The 24,360-nt window shown below is 39.3% G+C and overlaps 1 long non-coding RNA gene across 5 annotated transcripts; it reads left to right on the forward strand.

Moving 5' to 3' along the window:
* Nucleotides 1-7,443: 7,443 nt before the first annotated feature.
* Nucleotides 7,444-23,855, forward strand: LOC136285426 (uncharacterized). 5 transcript variants are annotated; one of them, XR_010719455.1, is made up of 4 exons: nt 7,444-7,596; nt 18,998-19,171; nt 19,629-19,693; nt 23,071-23,855. It is a non-coding gene; the product is annotated as an uncharacterized lncRNA (long non-coding RNA). The 5 variants fall into 5 exon arrangements; XR_010719473.1 differs by having other exon boundaries at nt 18,998-19,056; XR_010719468.1 differs by lacking the exon at nt 7,444-7,596 and adding an exon at nt 7,603-7,935.
* The last annotated feature ends 505 nt before the right edge of the window (nt 23,856-24,360 follow it).

The following is a 24,360-nucleotide window of genomic DNA, read 5'->3' on the forward strand; positions in this document are numbered from 1 at the left end:
AATGAAAGAAAGGTTAGCAAATAGTTTGAAAAATCTTGGACGGAAAAAGATGCTGTTTTAATTCCTCTGATTATAGAGGGAAAGAGAATATGTCTTTTATGCCCTGAAGTTTAATTATATTATTAGATATTTTGCAAAAATTGTTTCATTAAAACAAAACAAAACCCAAAGAGAATGTCCTCTCATTTTAATTTCTGCTGCTGTGGAGTGTGTGTGATTTTGAAAGGTTCTGTGGTCTTTCAGGGACAGTGAGCACCTTCAGGGACTGAGTTTGGGTATAATTCTACCTGTTTGCTATGATGACCTAATTATTTAGAGTCAATTCATCTGGAATTGAAAGCTGTGTAAAAAGCTTTTGAGTTGTGTGCCAGGTTCAGAACCCATGCAGTCTCAGAATTACCATGTGGCCGGCATGTTGAACTTGGCCTTTTTTTTGTAATCTTACAGTGTAAAATATTTAAGAAAAGGAACAAGAAATGACATAAAGCCATTATTCCATTTTGATAAGGAGGTAGCAACTTTTACTTCCCAACAGGAAACCATGAAAAAAAAGTAGCAGAATACTAAAGATTTTTTTTCTGTATGCTCATTTGATACCAGAATGTCAACATAGGGACCTGCTGACAATCAGTTATAGCTTTAAAGGATGAGGAATAAGGAGAATTGAGCTTTTGTCTTATGTTGTCCTTGACTTTGATATATTGTAGTAGGAGACAAGTAATACATTGTTTTGTAGTCATGAAAGTAATTGTGGATATTATTCTTCAGAAAGATTAGAAAATATGAGTGTAATTAAACTAGTTATCCTTTTTAGAAGTGGAGACTGATGCTCTCTATTGTTATTTGTATATTCTGACACAGAAGCAAAAGATGCTGAAAGCTTTTTCTTTGTCTTGCTGCTACCTGTAAAACTTTGTTTCAGATATTACTTTCATGGTGTATTTAGCCCTGCTCAGCAAAATACCACATATTCATGAAACTCAGAGATGTTCTCTGGCCTGCATATGTTTTTATATTTATATATTTATATTGCCTGGTTGCTGCACCATTTTGTCCTTCTCCTAGTAGGTCTCTGAAATGGAGAGTGGCATTTGGGTGCCATGGAAGTGGTTACATTCAGTTCTGAGCATGTACAGGAAATCAGCTGGGGATGAGAAATGGCAGCAGAGGTTCAGCTTCTTTTCTAATGAAGAGAGAAATTTAGTTATATCTACCTGGGTCAACAGCAGGGTGTGTAAGGAAGGATTCTCCTGTACTTTGGCAGCTGTTTTTTCTTCACATGTGGATGTAAAGGACATAAGACAGGAAGAATTCAAAAATTCTCAACTTATGTAAAAAAGCTCACAGCAGGGTTTTGTTTCAGGCAAGCCAGCTATATAGTTGGAGTGCTTTTTGAAAAAAAAAATCCCAAATGATATGAAAACATACTAAAAAACCTCATGTTAATGGAAGAGAATGATTTTTAAAATGTTTTTCCCTCCCTGTGGAAGTGAATATGCATTAAAAACATTGATCCTTGCTTAATGGTGTAAAAAGATGCAAAGTCTTTCCTATTAAGTATTCATGAACACTGACATTGGAAAAAGAAGGAAATGCTTCATTCCTAGTGTATCACATTTTGTATCTGATCAAAGGGCAGAGGCCCATGAGAACTCGAGCAAAGTCTGTCATGATTGTTGCCTACCTGCTCTTGTCCCTGAAGCAGAGCTGCTGTGATGTGGACTCTCCTAATCTTCTTCAGCACAATGTCCTCTGCCTTGATTTGAATCACTGCTAGAGAGCATGGATGGGATGTGAGGAGCAATCACGGGATTAATTTTGAGGCACAACTGTAATAGAAGTGACAAACTGTTTCCAAGGCCCACACGCAACCGTGACCTATTAATATCAGTGGTATCAAACTGAATTTGAAATAAATATGTAGTCTTTCTATCTGAAGCATTCTGAAAGTCTCTAAAAGTAGGGGGGTTTCTGCCTCTGGTATTTTAAGGGAGCTGTATGGACATTAAGTGATTTGTGCAAGGTTATTTAAGTCTAGAAGCTAGGAAGAGAATTTAGCTATTTCACTAAATCTACTTAGCTAAAACTCTCTCATCCACCAAAACTGATTTTTGCATAAAACATGAACCAAGCAAGGCATTATTATTTTTGTCTCAAAGTAATGTATTCATATTTAGTGAGGGGGAAATATAAAAATCTGTCTTTTCCAGATATTTGACTGACAGGCTTCTGCTGTGCTTTTCAGTAGTTTTATAACATTCATGTTTGATAAACTGTGGTCAATGCATGTGTACACACGCACACATATATATATATATACTTGGATTTCTCTGCATGCAGATTTTCTGCACATGGAGGTACTTTAAAATCAAGTAATTGAAATCCTAAAATAATGATAGTTAAATAATCCTGATGGGTGCCTATCACTGCCCAAGGAATAGAATATAATTCAATGAAGAATTGTTATAACATGTATAGATTTTATAAGAGTTTGGTTTTGAATTTATTATTGTCAGAATAATCAGACCTTTGACATCTCATTGGCGGCTTTTTCCTCATGGCTTTGTGGTTTTGGTTCAAGTTGGCAAGAAGAGTCCAAGACTGGAGCCATAAATTAACTACAAATAGCAAAATCTCATTGGTGACACTGGGGGAGACAAAAAGAAGACCGAGGTAATTTTTATACTGATCCTTTTAGTACCCTAATAATATTTTCCTTAATAGTCTAGATCCATATGTACTGGTGACAATCTTATCTTTAAGAATAGTAGCAAAAGATTCTAGCCTCAAACCTATAGGAAAAAAACTTCAGTAGTGCTAATGCATAAAAGAATCAGGAGATGGATGAAAGGAACCCTGTTTTTCTATGATAGAAGAATATGATTTTTAATCCCAGTACAGGCATCAGCATTAAAAATACTTTCCTGAGATATTCTAGTGATCCAGAATAAGCAACAGATGTTTTGCAACAGGTTGTGGCAGGGGAACATCTCTTATGTATGAGAACAGCACCTACACTAAAGTCCAGGGAGAAACTACACTGTGAACATGAACAGGTGAAAAGTTACCTAAAACATGTAAATGCAGTGTCCTCCTTACATTACCAGGATATTTCACTGGTTTTTAAAGCAATATCTCAGCAGCTGGTATACATAGGTCTAAATATTTTAAGAAATCAGACTTGAATTTATTCCACAATTTAAGTTGGCAGAAACAGAGTCTCTGTACTCTTAAAACCCATTATTTTCACTTGGGTCTTAATGGCTGAAATGCACATGTACATAAAATCCCCAAGCCCCAGGCTCAGATTAAACTGAATGACCAGAGTATAGTCTCTAAATAATAAAGATAACTTCAAGTAAATGTTCAGACTCTATAAATAAAGGTGACAGAAAGGGGAGAGCACAGTCCCCCTTGAGATCAGGAGCTGTCAAGATATGGAAAAGGTGACTGTCAGTTTTATGCAATTTTTTGTTTGTTTCCCCACCATCTTGCTGAATGAAACGATGCCCAAGTTTTTCTACAGGGTCTTTCTAGAGCAGCAAGCCCATCTTGCCTTGGTGCCTGCTGGCTGATGATTGCTGCACCTGTGTTTCCTTACATTAGTCACAGGTTGCCTGGCAGTGGTCTAATGGCATCCAGTTGAGAAGAAATAGTTTAGGGACTCATTCTCTGTCTCAGGAATAAACTGGGATTATTGAACTATTATTTTTTTTCCCCTAAGGTGATCGCTTTCTTCATGGGCAGCAAGAGAAAAGATGAAACAAGCTAAACTAGATTAAGGGATTTCCTCTTATTCCCAGCTCTTATTTTCATTTGTTCTTGTTGTTTCCCCCCCTGCAGTGCTGTGGAACTGCAGCTATGCTTTACCTTGCAGTTAACCTTTGAAAGAGAAACACAGGAATGTGACTCTCTTTTCTTGCTCTGAGGGGAGACTGGAAGTGCAAAGTTATAGAAATTAGAGGGAAATTAGGATGTTAAGGGATATTGCTTAGGGAGGAGTTTGCTATGTAGGTAATGGGCACAGAGGATGCACAGCTCTGGGGTGTGTATAAACACATATTGCAGTGTGCCAGAATGGCACTCATATTCCTACATCTCAATCCCTCTGTAAAAACCAGTGTGCTGGGTGAAGAGCTGCTTGAGAGGAGACAGTGGGAAAATGTGTATAAGGAAGTACCTCTGTTTGTCTGTCTTTAAAATGTGGAAAATCAGGGGAAAATGCTGGCCACTGTTGCCTGTACAAAAAATTTGAGTATTTTGTAAGAGTGTGAAAGATGTCAATTTGGTTTTATTTCCTGTCTGAGAAAGCTGAAAACTACCTGTCTTGCTGAGAATGGCACTCCTCAGTTCTTTCAGTGCTCTGGTTGTTTTCCTTAGAGAGGTACTTCCAGTGAGAAGAGATCCATGAGACTGAATACAACAAAGGGAGGAGGCACCCTATGCCCTAATAGTTAAATATTTCTCTGGAAATGTTGGTATTCAGTTCCCTCAAAAGATTAACTAATTTATCTTATGATTCACCATACCATAAAATGCAAACTTGTAATTTCATGATGGTGTAAGCAAACAAGGCAGAGATGAGTAGGGTTCTTCCTTTGTCCTGAGTTGTGATTTAGGTGGAATAAATCTGTTCTCTACTGAGGTCTTGCTTTATAGCCATAAAACCTATTCAGAGCCTGGTCCCAGATGATTTTTCTAGTCTAGAATGTGATGCCTTTGACAAAAAAACTTCTATTTGTATGAAGTTTACACATAAAAATTAAAACTTGTATTCTCAGTCTTTTGAAAGGGGAGAATACTTCTCTTCCATTCCTGGAGGGAATGAGGTCTTGGATGCTGAAATCTGCATGGAGTTTTCTGCACATAGCTGAACTTCACTTATATGAAGGCAGTACCCATCTGTTGGAGGAAAGTAAGGGAAAGAGAAAGACCCGTTACTTATCCTGCTGTCAAATAGTGAAACACAAAGAGGCAAAGGTGGCTATGGTCATCACCTGTGGAAAAACTGACCACTGAAATTGCGGCCATAACGTGGTTTCCAAAATATGCTTAGCTACCTCGATTAAATGTAGTTCAACATGTCTTCATGTCGGCAGTCCCTGTACACATTGGCTGCAGAGTTGAACTGTGGGACTTGTGTTCTTAGATGATTCCTGTGCTTGCAGGAACTTTGTCCTGGGCATTCTTTTTCTGGCACCTAAATTTACATTTTGTTTTATGAAAAACAGTAATTAGTGTCTTGGATTTTGTAACAAAAAAAAAAGAAGTTTATTCTAGTCCATCTCTTGGAACCCGGTTGGGGAGATTTTTTTCTTTATCTGTTGTACCTCCAGAAGGGTGGGAGGTAACTGCCTTTCTGATAACAAGCCAGCTCTTAAAACCAGATGGGCCATTGTTTCTTATCTCTGCTCAGTGGAGCAGTGTTTCTTATCTCTGTTCACTCTTCCACTACCCCCAAGGGGAATCTTCTGTTAATGGACCATTAAAGGTCACCAATGACATGACACATTACATCATCCTATTGTAAGATGCTCTACCCAGGGAGGAGGAGCCAAACCATCTTCACTTAGATAAAAAGGAGCCACAAGTGTCACCAGACATCTAGTGTTCCCATGGCACTCCCAGAGGAAGACCGGACCTATCTCTGGACCCTCTTTTCTCTACAGGACCATCCCTGCTTGCAACAGGACCACATCTGCCACTCCAGGAGGGCTTACTTTTGGACTGTTTCCAACACCCTGACCAACTGAGTTGTCAGGTTGTGTTTCTGACTCTGTCAGGGTTTTCTAGGATTTCTTGTTAGTTTGTTTGCTTGCTTATTCTTCTGTACTACATTTGTAATTTTTATATTCCTAGTAAAGAACTGCTATACCTATTCCCAAAATCTTTGCCTGACAGCCTTTTAATTGCAAATTTATAATAAATTTGAAAGGGGGGGAGGGGCTTACATTCCAAGGGAGACTCCAATCTTCCCTGGCAGATACCTGTCTATCTAAACCAAGACAGTTAGTCACTCCCTTAAAATATTAATTTCATTTCTCCTTTTTTCCTGTTTTCACATCTCAAAATTCTATCCGGGCTAATTTCCACTGGTCCCTGCAAAGGCAAATTGTTAACTGTACTCTGGAATAGAGCGTACAAGAAATCAGTGGCCAGGCTCTTCCTGGTTTAAGGAATTTCTAGAGGAGACTGAGAGGTTTGTCATATTGTTCTGTGGGGCAGGATTAGGTCCCAGCTGTTGTTAGATTTAAGATTTCCAGTCTTCCAAGGGGATCTAATGAAAAAGCAGTGAATAGAGTTTTACAATGCAAGATGAGTCTATAATCTTAAGAGTGGTCTATTAAAGAAATTATTCTGAATGCGCATGTCAGGGTGGAGAACCTGTCACAAATTCTGACATTCCATTCTGGAAATAAATAGCAAAACAATAGGAAACTGAAAAAGCTTTACTGTCTCATAAAGTCTGGCATTTTTCATCTTCCTTCCTACCTCCATTAGATGCAGCAATTAAAAAGTGGGCCATGGAACTGTTCAGACATAGAAAATTAAACAGAGCTTTAAAGGTGTCGCTCTAAGTGTCTGTGAACTGTCTGTTTTATTGAAATAAAGGAAAATAAAATTGAAGGTGGACATTTGGTATCTGGCTGCAGAACAGGCTGAAGGTTTCTAGGGGGTGTGTGCCACTGTCCTGGGACCAAGTATTTTAATTTCTGTACACTTTCCCTGTGCATTTAACCCTTTGTCTGCTATGTTGCCAAGCATTTCCCACACAACCGCAGTACAGGTTCTCAGTTCTCTTGTTCTGTATCCTGATCAGCACAAAGGCTGACGGGGCTTCTGGGCACTGACAAAAACTCCCAGCTTGAATCAGCAGACCCATGGCTGTAGCTAATGAACTGCTGCTTATTCTTTACCATATTGACTCAAAGAGAATAGGACTTGTTTGAGTCTGAGGTTTTTTTCATAGTTGAAATGAGCCCCTTGTGTTCTCCATCTTCTTTTGTTCTGCCCAGCTCCTTTCATGCTGGGCTGTGGGTCTGAAGAGTGTTTGGACTGCAAAGCAAGTTTGTGTTCAGTATGCTGCAGACAAATCCTCATCCTACACATGATGGTGTCAGGCTCAATGTGCATGCTCCAGTACTGGGCACTAGAGTCGCCTGTATCTTAATTTTACTGACTGACTAACAAATGCCCAAGGCCTTTCTCTGAGCTTTGTGTTTACAACTGTTTTGGCCTTTTGTCCCACTGTTGAGAGATCTGCCCCAGACTGACAAGGTTATTGATAGATTTTATTGATTTCAAGCTTACTTCCTCTCTCTACCAGTTCCTGGTTCTAATGGTCAGGCTGTGGCTGATGCAAGTACACCCTCCTCCAGGTTGTAATTAATTGACCTGATTTAAAATCCTAACAGGTGGCTTTAAGCCATTGCCTGAAACAGGTGGGAGAGTGTCGGGGTGCCTGACCTGCCAGCCAGGTCTGAGGGAACAGGGACCCCTTCAGCCCAGCACAGGTGGAATTCGGCTACTCTCAGCTGGGATACCTCAACACGCTGTCTTGTTTATGGCTCTCTTTTGGAAAGCTGCCTGCTGACGGTAATTGAGCTGCCTTTCTAATTTTCTGCAAAACTTTATAAAGAAATTTGATTGTGCTGTGGACCCACAGAGATTGCTAGTAAACAGGGGTAGGGAGAAGGGAAGGGAGTTAATCTCACAATGTTTTCTCCTGCATGGTAACAACTGAATTAACTTCTGATACGAAAATGACCAAAGTGGTCTGTTTATAGCTATAAGACTCCTGATGACAATGCCATCAAAACAGTTTTCCTATTTTCCTTCTCCTCTGGATGTTTTGATGCACCTGATGTGAGCTGCTCTGAACCCAGGCTTGTTTCAGCATGAGCTGGAATAATGTTACTGGGGGGAAAACCACAAGTAAGATATTTGTGCTGATACGCAAAAAGCCTCATTTTGTTCCAAGTTTTTGTTCCAAGTTCCGTCCTTGTTTCTTTCTATTGTTTGGCTTTTCTTTCTTACTTCTGAGATTTCTGTTGCTATTTCAAGATTTTCTGCAATGTGGACTCTGTCTTTGATCTTGTTTCATTTGTTCTCAGTGTTTTTGCAATCCAAGCAGAAGTAAATGGTATTTGGAAAACAGTAAGTTTGAACCTTTTGGTGATTCCATGTTTCTGCTAGAAATTCAGAACATAACTTTTTATTTATTTTATTTGGAATACTGCTGATTCTTCTACAATCTATGAGACAGAAGTAGCTTTTTTAAAAAAGTTTTTTGTGTGTGAAAGAAGCTACAATATTAGTTGATAGACTCAGTCAAGCAGTTTCAGCTGGCAGTGTTAGTCAATGATTGTCACTGTTGTGCTCTTAATTCTGAGAGTCCAAAATTAGACCACTAATTCCAGACTTGCACCTTTCAATATTTATTTGGGGTGATTTTGTTACAACACTAAAGGCTTTCATTTCAGCTGTACTGCAGAGAACTTACTTTTTCTAACAGTGGTATTAGAAAGTCAGTTCCTAAATACAGATGTAGAAACTTACCAGTAGCCACCTATTTGTTAATGTCTTGTGTCTCTGAATGTGTCTGTTAGTTATTTCCTTTTGGCTAAAACAACTTTGGTGGCTTCTGATCCCAGTATTTCCTTTTCTGTAAAGGTTGGCAGCAATCCATAATTCCCTTTGAATGAAACTAGGGAGCTCTAGTTTTGTTAGTGTTCAGTGGCTGTGCACCTTATGAAACTCTCCTTGTCTGCAAGTTTGAAATGGCCTGGGACCTCAGCAAACCTATGGTTCTACTCATGTAAAGTCTTAACAACATATGATGTGGTCATATTTATATATTTTGGCTATTTGTTATCTCTTGCATATGTTGTTGCAATATACAGTGTTCCACATTATGGGCACGATCTCGTGGTAGTGGCCATGTTCCAGAGAAAGCTAGAATTAAACTGTCCTATGATTAAAAAGCAATTATTTTTTTCTGTAAAAGGACTAAGACTTTCAGTCATCTCCCCAGCCCCAATGAAAAAGCTTGGAAACATTTGCATTTTTTGCATTATTTTTTGTTTGTTTTTGTGTGTGTAGTGGTTTGTTTTGTTTTGGATTTGTTTGGGGTTTTGGTTTTTTTTTTTTCCAGTTGTGCTTGTTTTATTTGTGAGGAGTTTTGTTCAGAATATTTCAGTGATAAGAACTGTTTGTGATAGTTTATCTGCAATAGGCTGAAGGAAAAGAGTAGCAGTATGCTCCTATTATTTAAGGAGCCATCAGTGTGCCATGCATGACATGAAAAGGTAGGTAAAGGTGGCTCAGTGTGAAATGAGGTTTGAAACTACTTATCATTTCCCCTTTAACCACTTCATCTTTGGCTTGTATTTGTTAAACCCTATTAAAAATTAGTGTTGAAATGTAGTACAAGATGCTATTTGCCATAGATAGACATCAATTTTAAAATTAAATTGTGAGACTTTTTAGTGCAGGAAACAGATATAATTCATCTTATTTTTATTTTTTCAAGATGAGAGACAAAAAAGTGTAGGGGAAGGGAGAGGAGAACAAACTCCCACACCCCTATATCTTGAGGACAACTGGCTTAAGGACTTCTTCCACCTTTTAGCCAAGAAAGGATACTTATAAGGGTTATGACTGAAGGTATTAAAAATCTTTGTAGGTCACTTATAATAGGTCATTCAACAACAAAGAAAATAGTCTTCCTGGAAACTGCTTCTTTTACTGTCTTGCTGAGGTACTGCGCTGAATTTTTGGGGTTTTTTTGCAAAAGAAAAAATTGTCATGGTGGAAAGGTAGAACTTCACCTTTGCAGCACCTAAACTGGCTTCCCAGGCTAGCTGTCACAAAATACTTACGTTTATTTACAGTTAATTCAGGAAAAAAAAAATTGCCTGTTTTGTACTCAGTATTGACAATGCCAGCAGAAACTCCATGTTGTCAAAATGGATAGAAATCATGTAATCACAGAGCTGGGGCTGGCGATGGCTGCTGGGATTTGCAGAGCCATGGTGGGTATAGAGCTCTGAAATAGGCTCAGCTGTGGCTTATATCCTTGAAAGTAGCAGATGATGTTGGCATCATCTCCAAGTTCTGTCAAGCGAAATGTGCATCTTCTTATGCATATTGATTATAACTATTTTACCTTTCTGTGGACAAATTGCATATAATGTCATAAATTGGTTTAAAGAAAATTGGCAAAGATCTACTCCTTAATTGTCTCAAGCTTGCATCTCCAATAACTGAAACTTGGCAGTCTCAGGAAGAAATGTCAGGCAAGGTGAGTGTCTCACTTAAGATGTGATCCTGGGCAGCCTGGAGCTCTCTAAAAGAATAATCTGTGTGGGGTTGTAGGGTTCGTGAGGAAGGTGGTTGAGTGAGAGACAGGGACTTGAGATTACTTTGCAGAGGAGGAAGATGTGAGATGGAGTAGATTTTAATTGATATTAACTCAATTGAGATTGTAATGTGTTCCAGCTGCAGGGAATATACCTTACTGTCTCTGTCTCCAGTTAATTTCAAGAGCACTCCAGGCCTTTAACCACAACAGTGAAATCTCAGCACTTTGTAAAACAAGCCCTTAGCTATGTCTGTGTTAGACATAGGGCTGGGCTTTTCTTTTTTGGTCAGTTTTCCATAGAGCTAGTGAACATGCCAACATACAGTGGTAATACCTACTTCAGAGCAGTCTCAAATCAGCCTCTGTTTCTTGAAAGAAAATGTTATTCATATATGAACAAAACCATTTTAAAAAATCAGATTTTAATTATTTTCTCTCATAATGATTTCCTGTCCATTTTTCCTGTCCTGCAAAAACCTTAAGGTTATAAAAATGGTGCAAACTTTCCTCCTACATGTGTCTGGATTACTAAATTACTATGGTTTAGGACCGTTCTTAAAAATATAGTATCTTTCTGTATTGGGAAATCTGGCCAAGATCAAAGCTGCATAAAATGAGCTGTTGAGAAAAGATGCAGTAAGATGATGTCCTGCTGTCCTTCTGTCACATATGCTCTCCAGCAGTGTATGGGAATGATTTTTGTAATGAGTTACAGCTGAGCCTCCTCAGCTCATCCAGCACAGGGAATGGATTATCTGTTTGATGATTTAATGCTTTTTAGATTTTAGCAGATAGTTTATGGAGTTAGGCTGCCTTCCTGGTTGAAGTGTTTATATTGGCAAACTTCTGAATATGGATATAAATGATATCTCAATGCTAGTTCCTCTTTTGTGGTAGGAAGGACAGAGAAAGGATTATAGTGTACTCCTATGCTGGCATGCATGCCTTGATTCAGACCTGTAACCTACAGAGAAACAGCACTGTAGTTTGCCAGAAATCATGACATATCCAAATAACAGCAATTCACTTGGTTCTGGCATAGTTGGCTTTGACAACAAATTTTTATCCAAAACAGTGACAATTCTAAACTGGGACAAGAAGCTGTCTCCCTCCTCCAGAATATGCTATTAAAATATCACAGTGTTTTGCTTATGAAACTGGTGTGCTCCCCAGGATTCCTGCCTGCTGCTGTGTGAAGCTGACTGGGTTTGACTGTTTGCTGTTGTTAATCAGTGGGGTTTGCTACTGAAACTAAAGGGATCATAGCAGTTTTATTCAGCAGTTTGATGGGCTCCCTGGGTTCCCTGGTGAGTGGAACGCTGTCCTGGGAGTCACAGGTTGGAGTCAGGCAGCTGAGAGCTCAGGTGGCTCTGAAACCTGCAAGTCTTTGCATCCAGCTCCTTGTTGCTGAGGAGACAGGTAAATAAACAGCTACAAAACAGCAGGTTTCCAGCCTGCCTCTATGTTCTGTCAAAAGAAAGTGTTTCCATGAAATGTTAACATTTGACAAATTGCAGTTTTATGATGGAATAAAGATCAGATAGAAAATTTGTTGCATCTGGATTTTGATCTTTCTTGCATCTCACTTGGGAACAATTTGCTCTTTGGATGAGCAGACAAAACCTAGAAGTTTATTTCAGTCTAGAAGCAGTCCATGGCAACGTTCTTTTAACTCGTTAGTCCTTATTAGTTTGAGTTTTATGCTCTATTGACCTCAGACTTGCAGCTTCTTGCTGTTTTGGAAAGAAGACAAACCTCTTTGTGGTTACTGGGAGATCTTGGGCAGGTGCAGTCAGTGGAGTTGTGTCCTCTCCCCTGTGGATAGACTGTGACACCCAGTGCCTGTACAGCCGTGTGCCTCAGAGTGGCCAGGTGCACATGCTTGAGACTTCTGCATGTGTGGGGATAGGTGTAACCATAACTGCTGCTTCCGCAGGCTAAAAAATGTGGTTTTGTTTTTAATTCTCTTTCAATCTTTGTTCTTTAATAGGTGGACATTTCAACACACATGCTGTAGCTCATATGCCTCTTTAAAACATTGAAAATATGCATCCCTAAATTCCAGCTGAACACTTCTTTAAGTCTGTGAATGATTGTTATGTAATCAGCTTTTTTGTTTTGTCAATTTTTTTCTCTCCTCTATAACCCAATAGAGCTGTGGTGACAATTTTGCACAAGATACATCTGACAGCATGCAAAGTACCTTTGGAAGAAAAGGGAAGGAGGGAGAGGGAAAGAAATGGAGGGAGGAAGAAACCTGTCACTAATCAGGCTTAAGAATGTTTTGTTTTATCACTTAATCTAAGAAATGCAGGCAGTGGTAGTCCTCAGGAAATGACTTCTCCTCCAGGAGAAGAGATGTTGGCTATGAAGTATAGTTTTGGCTTAGTTTCTGACTCTGGTGGCTTATCTAAACAAAACAAAATTATTTTGCTTCTCTGTCCCTTTCCCTCTTTCCTATGGGTGGTTGTTGCTGTGGGCTCCAAATGCAAGTGTACAGCTTGGAGACTGATTGATTGGTTTTCCTGGTGCTTGCCACAGCGGAAATTGGTGCTGCTAGGTGGTAGAGGGCTCCATGTTATGCCTAACAATTTCCAGCAAAGCAGCCCTACCCAGCTAGTGTTCTTAAGACACACACACTGACACAGGTTAAAATATTGTTTATAGGAGCGTACTGCTGAATATGCAGGGGTAAAAAGTTGTGCTACCAAATGAAGCTTTGTGGCCATCCCATTGCAAGGAAATGTTGTTCAATTAAAAAGAAATCCATTTAGAAGTTTCCAGTGGGCTCAGAATACTATTCTGACTTCACAGCTTCTCGCCAACACAGCTTCTATAAATGCATCCCTTTGACACAAAACTGACCAGAGATGCATTGAACTCCTAGTAACTGGAGATTTTATTGTGTCAGTTACCCACTGTGTATATTGTGCTGAAAAAATTCAGCACCTGGTGTGAAATGATTAAATCAACCTGGTTTTCTTCGAACATTCTCCAATCAGAATCCTATTCAGTACACAATGCTGTTGCTGACATTGCCGAAGTTCATAATGACATCTTTTTCTTTCTGCAACAGAGGAAGGTTTTTTAAAAATTACTAGTACTATTTGTGGACCTTAATAAGGCCTTAAATGTTGTGAATCATAAAATTTTTGCCAGGTGATTTCTTTGAAAAGGCATGTAGCAGTCTGGCTGTTAGCACAGGAATAGTTGGTAGTGGCAGGTTTGTAACTGGCTCAGGTTGGATACTATTGTACTCAGGGCAGAGCATCTTAAGGGCATATTGTCTCTAAATTTGGATTGACTGTTCTACTCAAATGATATTAAATCTATGGCTGGCAAATTGCTTGCTCAGGGATTTCCCTCCCCCCCAATTTTTATTACATGTGTAATTCCAATGATTCCTGATTTATGAAAGGCAATCCTAGAGAAAGAAATGAATTGGCTTGGCATTTGCAAAAATGGATCTTGGTGTGCAGGTGCAATTCCATTGAGGGACAAGTCTAATGAGGAGAGTCCTGAAGTAAGACAAGAGAGCCAAATGAATATTCACTGAAATAAAGAATAAGGGCTGATCTTGGTTGTAAGGAACTGTTTGATTGCAACTTTAGGTTGGTTATTTGGTCACTATCCAGCTTTAGCCTGTTTATTTCAAGATCCAAATTTTCTTGTGAAATTATCCAAACAATATTTTTTAGTTACATTTGTGACAGCTGAATGTCTCAAATCCTTGGTCTCTTCAAATATTAATAGAGGAGACCTGCAAATGCATCTCAGCCCCATTTTTGCAAATGAGTTGAGTTGAAATGTTCTTGAAAATCAATAAGGCTGCATAACTCATCTCTGAAAATAAGTGGTACAATTATAGATCTCTGGGATGGTTTTGGAAATATTACATCAGAATATTTATTTTGAGGTGTTTTGTAGGCAGAAGGATGAGTATCCCAGAAGAAGAGTGTATTAAATGAAATCTGTAGCTTTTGCTTTTATTTTATATATTAGTTTTCTCCAGCTGTTTAGGTTTTCTTAAGTTTATTTTTCATAAATGTATAAGAATCCATTTCATCATTAAACTTGAAGCTTCAGTTTTCTGAAGTCAAAGGTCAGGTTCTAGGAAACAACAGAGTTGTGGTAGAGATGGAATCAATCAGAATGAAGTGAAATGGATAACAGCTCAGCTATTATCAAAATGTGAAGACAGTGTTACTAACACTTTTTTTTTTTGTTGGGGGGGGGGGTGGCGGTGAGTCTCCTCAAGATTGATTTCCTTCCGTTGTGGGGGAAGTGATAGTTACTTCCCCAAGAAATGTGTATGTTGTGGAATGGCCGAATGCAGAGACTCCTTTTGTAAGAAATGCCTTAAGTATGAAGTACTTTCACAACCATGGGACACTCTGTGAAGACCAAGGATTGCTATGAGAGCCAACAGGCTGGCTGATCTAGTGAAAGGAGAGCTTTAAACTAGGAATAACAGATAAGTGAGATGTCAACCCATGTAAAAGTGAGAACAAGAGAAACCTTCTAATCAATAAAACAGGGGGAAAAGTGGGTCCATTTCAGGTGCATGCACGCAAAGAAGGGATTAGTGAGATTACAACATGATGGAAGAAACGTTCATCCATTTATTGGGATATCAGCACAAGTGGGCACCTCTCTCAAGTGCCTGTACATTAATGCTTGGTGCAGGGGAAGCAGTGTCCTGTGTTTGTAGGGCTACAGTCTCAGGAGTAGTAGAGATGTGGTGGGATAGCTCAAAAGGAGATATGTTGCTGTGTATGGAAACAGGACCTTTAGGAAGAACAAGCCAGGACAATGAGGTGGGGGAGCTGAACTTTATGTGAGAAGGCAGGAGGAACACACAGAGCTGTCTTGTCATGGATGAGCCAGCTGAGTGCTTATGAGTTGGAATTAGCAGATGAAAGAGTGTGAATGATATGGTGGGTGTTTGATCAAGAAAAAATGTAGTTAAGGACTTTAGATGCCTGGAAGAAGCCTCACGTTCACACGCTGTGGGACTTTTAAACACCTCTGTCTGTGCTGGATTGGCAACAGAGTAGAGCACAAGCAATCCAGGAGAATTCTTTCCAGAGTGCAGCAATGACAGCTTCCTGACCTAGTTGATTGAGAATCTGCTCTGCAGGGTCCCTTACAAGCAAGGAGAAACTGGTGAGGAGTGACCAGTGAGAGTGACCTTGAAATAATAGAGTTCAGGATCCTGAGAGGAAAGACTGAAGCAAATAACAGGATCACACTCTTGAAATTCAGGGCAGCTGACTTCAGTCTGTTTAGGAACTGTTGGAAAGATTACCATAAGTTACAGTCCTGGAGAGAAGAAGGATCTAAAAGGTCTGGATGATTTTTCAGGAATGACCGGCTTCAATCTCTAGAATGATCAGTTTTTAGGAAACAGGCAAGGGTGTCAGGAGGTCTGCATAGATCAACAAGATTCTCCTGACAGAACTCAAATATAAAATGTAAGAATACATGCAGTCAGTTGACCTAGGAGGAATACAAAAGTAACTGAGTGCAGAAATGAGATTATGAGAGCCAAAGGGTGCATGGAGTTTTAGCTGGCAAATGATGTGAGAGGGACTGAGGAGGACTTCTACAAAAGGAAAACTAGGAAAAATGTGGGTCTGGTACTCAATGTGATGCCCTGATGACAAAGAACATTGGGAAGGCTAAGGTTATTGATTCCTTTTCTGCCTTGGTCTTTACTGAGAAGATCTGCCTTCAGGAGGCCCAGTCCCTTGAGAATACTGGGAAAGCCTGGAGCAAGGAAGACTTTGGTGGAGGAGATTCAGGTTAGGGGACACTTAAACTGAACACACACTAGTAGATGGGGCCTGAAAAGAATGCGCCCATGAGTACTGAGGGAGCTGGCTTGTATCATGGCTTTTGAAAGCTTCTGGAATTTGAGATGGAGTTCCTGTGAGCTCCCATCTTCAAGAAGGGCAAGCAGGAGGTTCAGGCAAACTAAAGGCCAATCCCCTTCACCTTGATCCCTGGGAAAGAGAGCAAATTCTCCTGGAAGTCACTTCTGAATACAGCAAAGAAGAGAAGATACAAGCTGGGTGGGGTGACTGTTAGATGGACTCTCCAGGGAGGGAGTCTGTAGCACCTCCATCCTTCGAGTTATTAAAAATCCAGATAGGCCTGAGCAGCCTGCCGTCTTTGACCCTTCTAAGCTGGGGAGGTTTGACTAGAACATCTCCAGAGGCCCCTTCCTACCATTACAGTTCCATGATTCTGTGTTTTAAATTGTGAATTAGTTGAAGGATCTGATCTGCTCATGGCCATTTTGTGCACACAGAATGATCTCCAGTCAGTGAACAGGATTTTTTTTTATAGTTTAATTTGTCTACTTCAAAATTGAACATGCTGAATTTTATTTCTATTGAATAATTTGTGCTATCCTGGATAGAGAGCTGATAAATTTGGGTTCTCTATAGATCTAGAAAAGTTTGCCAATTATTATTCCAAATGTAGTTTGACTTCTTTCACTATTTTTAACAGCTCTTGTACTTAATATCTGAGCTCAAGAGTTGCCATCTTCTATAAAGACTGTACGAACAGTCTACAGTTTTGGTTTCTTGAAATAATTCTGAAAAGTTCATACTTTGCATTTGAGCATCTTAATGCATTTACTCCTATAAATGTAAAAAATAGTATTTTGGGGTTTTTCAGTATGAATAAAGATAGCAGTAAATACTGACACAGAGTACTTCTCATTCTCAAAGTGCTCTAAATTTGTTGTCTAATTACTATTCACAATACTCTTGGGAGGTTCATGTACTTAATTATCCTCATTTTATAAGCTCTGGGAATATGAAACAGTGGCACATGGGACCCAACCAGTCTTTGCTTTTTTGTATTTCTGCCCCAGTACCAAAAAATTGATTTCCTGCATCAGAAAGTACAAGGGGAAAGAAAAGTGACCTTGAAATGAGTCAAGGTCTGCTTTAACTTCTAGGCTGCTCCCAACAAGAAAGCTGTTTTCAATCATGAACTTCCTTGCATTCATTCCGTGACACCAACACCAATGAAATTTGACTTGGAAATAAATAGGGCTTAACTTCATTGTCCCTTTTCTCTTGAAAGTTTTTGCAAGGTTTAATTTTTTATGGTCTGTTTTGTATAAGCTTTGCTCATGAACATGTTGCAGTGAGTGACAAATGCATAGACTGAAATAACATTTTAAATGATATTTTGTAAAAAAATTAGAGCCTGACATTTCAGTAGCATTTCCATTGTGCATCCCTTCCCAATCAATCTCTTTTTTTTTTTTCAGAGAAAGGAAAAATCAGGATAAGTACTCACTTTTTAAAGATTTTTTTTTTTTTTTAAGATTGATTAACTGTTCTTGAATGATGGGAGGAGTAAACTGTTACTCTTCTGGAAAAATTATGCCATAAACTGAGGGCAAAGGTAGTTGAACTACTTTGCTCCCACATGGCAGTTGTGTACTTAATTATTTCCTAGGCATCCTTATTTAAAAAGTAGGAGGGATCCATACAGTGATCCTTGATGATTCACTCAGCCTAATAATGCAGGAAAGGAAGTATTTTGCAAGTGTTAATACAAATATATATTGAGTAGTTAAACTGACTTGGTTTGTCCTGTGTAGTGAAGCAACTCCCTGTCTTGTCATCTTTTGTATTTCAGGAAAACACAGGTATTTACATTTGCTTCACTCTGTTTCTCTAGATAACCTCCTGATGTGACAATGGTGGGGATAAGTGGCTGTTTTGTGGTCAGATATTCTCTGCTTGTGAGTGGAAACCAAATAAATTGTTCTTTACTAGGGATTATTTCTTGATTCTATAAAAAATTTTATACTTTCTCGCTTTGAACAAGTGGCACATGACTAGCCATTCCCCCGGACTCCTTGGTGTTGTGTTTCTTCAGTGTCTTTCAAGGCTGGGAGCTATTCCTGCATGGTAGCTTACATGCCAGTGTTCACCTATGAAAGTACTCACTGATACTGTGGCAAAAATATGTATTTTCTGGGAAAAAATTAGGCTATGCTGGAAAGCCTATATTATGTGACTGGTAACTCCAGAACTCTTCATGTCTCTTGCTTTCTGACAAGTGCTGTTATTCTTGAGTGGTGTCTTGAATAAAGCTGACCTATCAAATGCTATTTTATTTTAGGTCTTTACATCTGTGGATTAGCTACTGATGGACTTTCACTTTTTAGTGATAAATTTGTTATATTTAGATTAATGCTGTCAAGGTCAAGGCTGGAGTCCCAAATTAAAGCAGAGGTGTCTTTTGTCTTTATTCACACGTTTTTGTCTTCATATGACTAATGTCCATGTGCTCCAACTTGTTTCTGCAGACTCCAAGATGGTTTTCAGAAATCATTACTATTAAAGCAATAGTCTATAACTAAGATTTAAATTTCTGTTTTGCTTTAGCCTTTCAGCTGTTCTTTCCAGTGTAATTTAATGGCTTTGGTCTGTGACGCTTGTGTGAATTGTAACTTCCATTGGCAAATGACACCTTTAGAGGTATCTTAATGAAAGTCCTGCTGGGAAATGTGAGGGTTTTTTTGAGCCAAAGTGACAATGAGGAAGAGGCAGAGAAGACAATAAACTCAGTTATTTAACATGCTCTTCTGAATTTACCTAGGGCACCAATTGGAACGCTTACCATTCACAACTGAGACAAGTGCTCCTGGCTGTTCAGCTGTGAGTCTGCTTTACACATCATGTGAAGAACTAAATATCCTCAGAGCTGTTTCCTATCAGTCCCTTACCTGGTAGCTAAAATGCTTCCTTGAATACTGAGCCTCTGCTCAGTCAGGTAAGGCAGGGATTACAGAATGGTTGGCCCACATCTTGAGTGAATGTGGCAACAGTGAGCAAGTCAAGTCTTCTCTTCTGAAAGGAGGAGTAGGCTGTTTAGGTTTTTATTTCTCTTCTTCATTATGTGATTGTTCTGACACAAATCTGTTTTTCTGACACACTTGATTTTATACAAATCCTAAGGAATGGGATTTTTTTTAATCTGCAGGATGTAAAACCTCTTTTGGTCTCAGGTTCTGTTTGTTACTTTATTTTCAGTTAAGCAGAGGGGGTAGGAATTACATTTTTGGAGCATTGCATGCTTCTAGTTTAGAACTGAGCAAATTCATTGTGCTGATGACAGCCATACCTATGTGTTAATACAGATATTGGTGTGCAGAAAGGAGTCACAGCTGACTGCACTAACACAGACTAAGTTTCTAAGAAGACTAAACTTCTTATCTTCTCTTTTTTAGATGCCATTATTGAAAAAAAAGAGTAAACATGAGTAGAACAATAACAATAGAATATTTATATTGGGGTAAGTAAATAATTTTTAATATTATTTTTGAATGACTGAATTGATACTGTAGTGTAATACATAAAGTAAGTTATTGGGGAGCAAATTAAAGAGGTAAATTGTACAGGGTGAAAATGATAAAATCCACCCACACCCCTTCCACCAGCAAACTGAATGCTGTACTATTAAAGGGAGCCCATAAATGTCAGAGGTAATACTGATTTTAAACCATCTGGTTCTTCACAGTAAGCTATGAGCTCTTCTAGCTTTAAATACAATATTTGTTCATGCAAATGACAATATAACAGACTTTGACATCCCAAAATATCCCTTCCCACCCTGCTTCAGCCTCCTCCCTCTCTTTCCTCCCCTTCCTTCCTTGACTTATCCGCAATAAAATACCAAACCACTATATCTTGCCATCTCCTTTGGGCTAAAACTTCTGTTTAGACTTGTGAACAGACAGAGATAGTAAAACTAATAAACTAGCTCTGTATTCCAGTATCAGTTTGAGCTTGTGATCAGCTTGAGAGCTGGTATGTTTTTGAGGCTGTTGTAAGCAAATTCTGAGCGTGTCCTTGTTGGACAAGGAGGGAATTAAGCTGGTCTGTGAAGCTACACAGACAGAGATGTAAGTAAAGAGCTAAATGCAGCACCAGTCTAGGAATGTTTATGCAGGTAAAATATCCTGTATCTTCAATCCTAGTTGCACATTATTCTTTAGCATCTGACTTTGAAAGTGATGATTTTGAAAAATGCTGGGTGTAAATGTGTGTCTTGTTCTTCTACCTTGCACTGGAGACAACGAAGTCAACACTGAGGACCTTTGGAAAGAAAAAAATATGGAGGTAGCAAAAAGAACTTACTGGGTTATCAAGCTTGCTACTTTCAGATAGTGCCAAAATCAATACTCCTGTTGTAGATCTCATAAATGAAACTGTTTCAAAAGGAACTGTTTCTAGATATTCTCCTCATGTATACAAGTCTAGTCACAAATGTTATTCCTTTCATGATCTGAAGCGTTTATGAATTCCAGACAGAATATTTCTGTGGCAATTTTTATCATTGTTCAATTGCTTTTGAACAGTGTTTTCTCTCTGTCTTTGATATTTACTGTTGACATGATGTGGTGGGTTGCCCATGTCTGGATATCAGTTGCCCACCAAAATTGCTCTATCGCTCTCCATCATCAGCAGGGCAAGGAAGAGAAAATATAATGAAAGGATTTTGATTTAAGGACTGGGAGAGATCACTCACTGATTGCCACCGTGGACAGAACAGACTTGAATTGATGAAATTAGTTCAATTTATTACCAATCAAATCAGAGTAGGATAATGAAAACCAAAACTAAATCCTCAAGTACCATCCTCCACATTTCTTTCTGTGCTTAACTTTACCCCTGATTTTATCTAACTCCTCCCCCTCAGTGGTACAGTGGGATAGGGAATAAGGGTTGAGGTCCGTTCATCACATGTTGTCCCTGCTATTCCTTTCTCCTCAGGGACAGGACCCCTCACACTCTTCTCCTGCTCCCCCTTGGGGTCCCTCCTGTGGGTGACAGTTTTGTATTAACTTCTCCAATGTGTGTCCTTCCCACGGGGTGCATGGGTCCCTCCCACAGGGTGCAGTCCTTCGGGAGCAAACTGTTCCAGCATGGGTCTCCCGTGGGCTCACAATTTGTGCCAGAAAACCTGCTCTAGCATGGACTCCTTTCTGAATGGGCCCACAGGTCCTGCCAGGAGCCTACCACAGCATGGGGTTCCTGCTGGGTCACACCTGCTCCAGTGAGGGGTCTTCTATGGACTTCAGGAGGATATTTGCTCCATTTTTAACCTCCATGGGCTGCAGGGGCACAGCTGCTTTACCATGGTCTGCACCACAGGCTGCAGAGGAATCTCTGCTCTGGGGGTGGAGTGCCTCCTACTCCTCATTCTTCTTCACTGACCTTGGTGTCTGTGTAGCTGTTGATCTCACAGTCTCACTTCCCTCTCCAGCTGCAATTGTGCAGGGTTTTTTTCCCCCTTCTTAAATATATTATCCCAGTGGTGCTACTGCCACCCTTTAAGAGCTTGGCCTTCTCGAAGAAGCCACCCCTGTAGTCATTACCCAAACTGTGCTACACAAACCAAATCCTTTTTCTAAGCTAGCTTCTATTTGGCTTCCACAAGTGACTTTTTAATTGTTCTGCTTGAAGGCTTTTTTTTTTTTTTTAATTGTTAAATGGAAAAGTGATGCATAGTAAGGTCCCATCAGGGCCACATATGATGGCTTTTTAATTTTCTCCCTGACAACACCTCTTGCAATGTGCCCTCTGTCTCTCTCACAGCCATGTCACTCACCTTGAGAGCAAAGAAAAGATTGAATCTGCCCCAGCCCCAGCAGAGCACTCCATATGGTGCTGTGTGGAAAAAATGCTATCTAAACTGGAGGAGATGGTTGTTAGTACAAATGCTTTGGGAATGACTGAAGGAGATAACAAGAAACTGTGTTGAAAGAAGCTATAAGGCTGGAGGGAGGTTATTAGTGGAGCTCCTCAGGGATTGGCTTTGACATTGCTCTTATTTATTATTTTCACTAATTACCAAAAACTAGGATAAAACCAAGAATGTGCTAATGAAATTTGCTAATGGCTTGAAGTTGAAACTACATAAGAGACCAGGATTGACCTTGAATAGTGATGAATTGGAGATGGAAAGGAATTAGTGTTAAAATCACAAGAAATTGCATGTTTGGAGGAAAAATAACATGTATTTCTGGGATTCCTCATTCAGTGGAGCACAAATTTTGAGGAAGTCTTAGCTGTATAATATAGTCAGAGGGTGACCATGTATCATGTTTGAAGTGTAGACAGGTCTGATCCTCCCACCACTGGAGGGAGACAAGAACCAACGAGAACAAACACTGATAAAATGTCAGATGATGTGTGAATTCATGTGTATGAGTGGAAAGCAAGTCTAACCCCTGTGAAGGATTGCATAGATCTGTCTGTCTTCAACTGTACCACCTCAAAATGGACATTACAACACAGTTAATGTATAGGAAGGGAGGATGCAAGAGGACTGTGCAGAGCTGCTGTTTTATTTGGGGCACATATGTTGTTTTGAGGTAGTTACTTTAAGAAAAAAAAAAAAGGAAACTCAAATACAAGCCCAAGCAAACTAATTGGGAAATGCAGTTGTCTTGAATCAAAGCAGTCCTGAGGATGATGATGGAAGCTCCTCCTAAATAGCTGCTCTTAATCTGTGCTTCCTGGAAAACTACAATCAGTTTATTTTAAATATATTTCTTTAACTGTAGTGGAATTTTTCTGTATTAAATGTTCTGCATTACTGTTTACAAAATTGGTACTATTGGATTTCTGCTAATAGGCCAATTTCTTTTTACATGTTTTTAACAGAAGATAAAGGAACAGCAGACAAGCCAACGAGAGTCCATTAAAGACAAAGTACCTGTACAGTCATGAATAGAGAGATGTTAACAATGACATCAGAATTGAAGGAGAGGCAACATTTGCAAAGAAAAGAGGATAATCACTTAAGCCTGTTCTCTGCTCCAAACCAACATGGAACATTAGACAGTAACAAGACTGGCAGATTGCAGCTCCAGTTATTGTTTTTTAAATGTGGGAAACATCGGTTAAGGGAATGAGAATAGATTAGACAGGTCCTAATGTAACAATGACTCACTGTTCTTTCCCCGTGCGCTTAATCTGGATGTCCTGTCTCTGATAGTATAGGGTTAAAATGTTTCTAAAAATCATGGGAATTGTATACAATAGATTCAGGGGAGATGAAAAGGTTGGGCCTGGACAGGCCTGGGAAGGAAACCAAAACTATGTAGGCCCTGGAAACAAAGGTTAGATTTTGTCTTTACTAGATAATTTACCAGAGAATCTGCACCTGCATAATCATCATATGAAAAATGATTGTTAAATGCAATGATTGTTTGGTACTTGAATATGATTATTGTTTAAGAATTATGAGAAATGATGTTTGGGGGGCCCGATGAAAACTACAAGAATTCACACAATAGAACAATATGGGTTTAATAATTAATATATATAGTTATATGACAAAAGGGTATAAAGACACGTCTGTTTTGAATCCATGTCAGAGTCAGATTTGGGTCTGTACGTTGTACCTCTGATTCCCAGAGCTCTTCAATAAAAGCACCTGCATATAATCATTCTGTGTTTATGTGTTTCAACATTAACATCTCCACTGCAGGAAATGTTGTACAGGCAGCACTGCTTTTCTAGCTAGCATGTGCAGAATTTGGTCACAAATATCTGTGATGTGTGAATTTCATAGTCTATTTTAAAGGGTAAGATTGGAGGCAATTGCATTAAATCAAGAAGTTTCCATGTAGTTTGTAAACCAACTTTTCCCTGTTGTTTGCCAGAACATTACTTTCTCAGTGGAAATACCCCTGTTGCTTTTCCCTCTTATTTCTTCCTTGGGTTCCCCCCACTCCCTGGTTATGGTGGCTTCTTTGTGCCAGTGTCCTTATTTAAAATTTCTCCTCTTTGTTGCAAAGCTCCTGGGGGCTTACATGAACACTTGGCTGTTTTGGTAGAAGTCTCAGTGGTGCTCTAGCAAGCACGTTCACAGGATTTAGCACCTTTTGATGCAATTTACTTCTGGTGATACTTAAGCTACTGTTTCACCTGAAGTCTGCAGTTCTTTTA

Source organism: Chamaea fasciata, unplaced genomic scaffold, assembly GCF_029207755.1.
Source record: "Chamaea fasciata isolate MVZ Bird 193981 ecotype frontalis unplaced genomic scaffold, bChaFas1.0.hap1 SCAF_1, whole genome shotgun sequence".
Lineage (NCBI taxonomy): Eukaryota > Metazoa > Chordata > Aves > Passeriformes > Sylviidae > Chamaea > Chamaea fasciata.